The sequence below is a fragment of the Triticum urartu genome, chromosome 7 (assembly GCF_003073215.2).
Source record: "Triticum urartu cultivar G1812 chromosome 7, Tu2.1, whole genome shotgun sequence".
NCBI classification, from domain to species: domain Eukaryota; kingdom Viridiplantae; phylum Streptophyta; class Magnoliopsida; order Poales; family Poaceae; genus Triticum; species Triticum urartu.
This window is the reverse complement of record NC_053028.1, coordinates 697,838,505-697,842,344: the sequence shown is the minus strand read 5'-3', so window position 1 is coordinate 697,842,344 and position 3,840 is coordinate 697,838,505.

The window sequence follows — 3,840 nt, the reverse complement described above, 5'->3', positions numbered from 1 at the left end:
TTATTTTCTTACTTTTATTATTGCATCTTATATAGTGCGATGGTTTTGGTATCCGCCCCCGTCGGCCCTCGTCCTGTCTATGATTCGGATGTGGTATATATATTATCTTTATAACTATTGGTTCATTTATTGTTTATGAAAATTATGCCGACCAACGTGACATAGATTTTATTTATGTAGGATGTATGTGAATCGGAAATTCCAACCGACCCTATTGTCGAGAGGTTAAATTTAGTCGAAGAAGAAAACAATTTGTTGAAGGAAAAAATAAAAAAATTGAGGAGGAGAAGATGATATTGGAGTTGCATGTTGCGGATGTCGTCGATGATCACAAGATCAAGATGGATGCAATGCGCTTGAAGATTAGAAAGATTAGAAAATATGCACGGGCTAGTCAGTAAGTGTTATGCTTTCTATTTTGGCATAAATAGTATCTATCATGAAAGGAAAGAGGTGGAACACCCATCCATCCACTACAACCTGAAGCACATGAAGGGTGTTTCCAATTTTTGTAATTAGTTCAATTCTAAGTGACAAAATATGATTCGAAGAATGTCTTCTAACTCTTTGGCTTTTATTTTATTTTGCTTCCAGTAACCTTGCTACTCTGTATATCAATATGTGACCGACAAAATAATTACAATTTCTTTTTGCTATGTTTATCTTTTTACATTGTCAAAGTCATTACATACTTTAGAAATTTGAAGCAAGTGAATATATAGACCGAAAGGAGAGAAGATTGATTGGAAATCATTGATTTTAGGTTTGTAGAAACTACTTGCTCGATCCATTACACTGTTTCCCGTTGGACCATAGAAGCATGATATATGACATTCATGCATTTCTAAGAGTATATAATAACCGTGTCAGATAATTACGTGGATAAGCTTAATGATTTTACACATTTAATTAGAAATGAATTTATTATATCCAAATTATTATTTAGCTACATTACAAGTGTAAAAGTAAGGTTACTTTCAACGGGAAGAGTTAGATGAACTGGTAGTAGCAAAACAAAACATTAGATTCTTGATTGTGTTTGGTGAACTTATTTAACTTTTATTATGTCTAAAGGTAATCATGAGTTAGAACGATAAATAGGTTTGTGTTGTTGGTAGTTGGGTGTTATGTCATCTTACCGTTAACGGATTTATTGTAGAAAAGTCAGCTACTTATTGGTAAGAGAGAATGCCAACTACTTGTCAGCATAGAACAATATATATGAAATATAACATTGTTCTTGTTGCTACACACTCTATTTAGTACACAAAAAAAGGTATTTCATACGATATTTGCGTAATATTTTCAGAGGTGTACCAGAAAACCAAATACTGCTTGTCGATGAATATGATCTCTAAGTGCGTTTATAACTTTATATAGGCTCAAAGTGCTTTCTTTCGTATAACCATCTGACCTAAAGAGCGCCATGGTGTTGATGGTCATCCTCGTCGATACCCTTTGATTGCAGCCCTTTGGTTCATGATGTGTGAACATTTGCTATGCTATTTTTTTTCCTCAAAGATAATTTCACATACATGATTAGCTTCGTTCTTACGTACTATTACAGTAGTGGTGTGGCATCCTTCCAACCCCTAAGCATCAATGAAGAATGTGTCCTTGACATTATTGTGCAGCAGCAAAACACAACGCGTGTCAGGTCAACAGATGAAGGACTTCAATTCTGTCACAAGCACTGACAGAAAACTGGGAAATGATGGATCAACCCTCAACAGAAAAAGGAAATTATAGATCAATCAATGGATAAAAACATTGGTGTCAACGGATGGTAGTACATACCATGATGTGTTTGTGTCGAGACCACAGATTAAAGGCCTACTACTCACGGAGCTAATTTTGGGTTATCTTTAAGTTGATTGTATTGTTGCCTAGCCTCCAAAGATCACCGCGGCAATGTGGTTCAACCGTTCGGTCCCTGCATGTTGAAAGATTTCTTTATAACCCAAGTGAATACACACTTGACGTAATGTATTTAAGTTAAAACGGGAAATTGCTCACGTGCTTTGACAATATTACAATATTCACCAATTTTTCATCTGTATGTGTACTAATTGGATCTCTTCCAACCCTAATTTATTTGGTAACATGGCTTACTCTAAAAACTCTTATTTTACTTTTCATCACAACAATACTATATTTCTCCTTTTATTAATAGTGCGACTAAAAACTTCGTGTGCTTTCCAACTCCATTATCTACTACTCATCAGTCACATTATTATATGATGATATTTGGCGGAAACCCTGGATGGCTCCTTTCAGCTCGGCTAAAAAATACAGAAAAAGTGTTTTTTAGGTTCAATAAAAACTGTATATTTAAATGTGTACTTCCTAACTTTAAAGTTTAATTTATTTTGTATGTTACACTGAAAGACTATAAAAATATTTTTTGATCCTAAATATATACGTAATAGGCATTTACATATAGAACTTTTTTTCTGGATTTTCGAAAACTTTAGAGGGATTTGATTTTTCTTTTTTGGATTTTTTTGCATATTTGAAGATTGGGATCAAAATGTTTGCACTCTCGATAGAAATCAACCACACAATAATCGTGGAAAGAAACTAACAAAGAGAAAGAACGGATGTACAATGGTACTATTGTTTAAAAAAAATAGCAGTCTAAGGCACTATATGTGTAAAATACATAGGCATGAGTCATGCATGCATGTAAAACGTAATCAGTTTCATCCATAAACAGCTAGAGAGATAAAACTGTACATATATTAAAAAGCAGCGAGTACCTTTCGAGAGTATGAGCCACATATGATATTATCTCTGGACAAAAGGATGTTGTTGCTACTATTCTTTCTCCAGCAATAGGACATTAACCCTGGCAGCAGTCCACCAAAAAGTATGGCTTGTCTCCGGCTGCCATGTGTGCTCGCATGTGTGCTTTGCATCTGTTCAACTATTGAAGAGAGAGCAACCTAGGTATCATGGAAGGGCCAGGATGAGGAACTGATGGAACCTAGCTCTTACAGTCCTGCCAAAGCGCAACTATGCATCTTGCAGTGCGCTAGCACATGATGACCACGGGTCTTCATGTACGCAGAGGAACGTACATCATTCCACATAGAATAAGTGATAAATTATCAGGGGCAAAAAATAATCAAATAATGTTTCTGAAGCACTCAATTTTTTTTTCATGTACGTCAGTGCACTGATGGCAAATTATGTACAGATAACAACATATAAAATAATTAAACAAACCTCCAATGTCTCGATAGAAGCAACTCGAACCCCCAACTCAAAGGTGAGTACTTCAGTTATTCTTCCCGAGCTATTTAAGGAAGACCCTAGTGTATTCTGAATTCTGAATCCCGCTATGCTAATACACAGGGTCTCGGATGCTAATTAATAACAGTCTGCACTATTTCATACTATTCATACTTCTCCGTAATAAGAAAATAAAGCAGACAAAGCCCAAGCGTGATGGTATCGATTTTAATTTACATGATAGAGAATTAGCATATAAAATTCACAGGACATGATATACCTATCAATTTTCACACCTGACTTGACTTGGACACATACGTTGAAGCATCTCAAAATCCCGCCTACACGTGCGCCGCAACACCGCGCAGTTAATAATTTCGGGGCCAGTAGATGTTGCCTTCTGTGCTGAAGAATCGCTAGCGCCACCAAATCAACAGGTATATGTGCAGTGGTTCCATCTCAGAATCCGTCAGAAAAAACTCAAGAAGATTATCAGGTAAAGAGAGAAAGGAGCCAGATGGGAGTTATATACAGAGAAAAACAAAGCTGACTGTCACAAAGAGGTTGATCCATTATTCCGGCTAGATGTGCTAGCATTGTACGTAA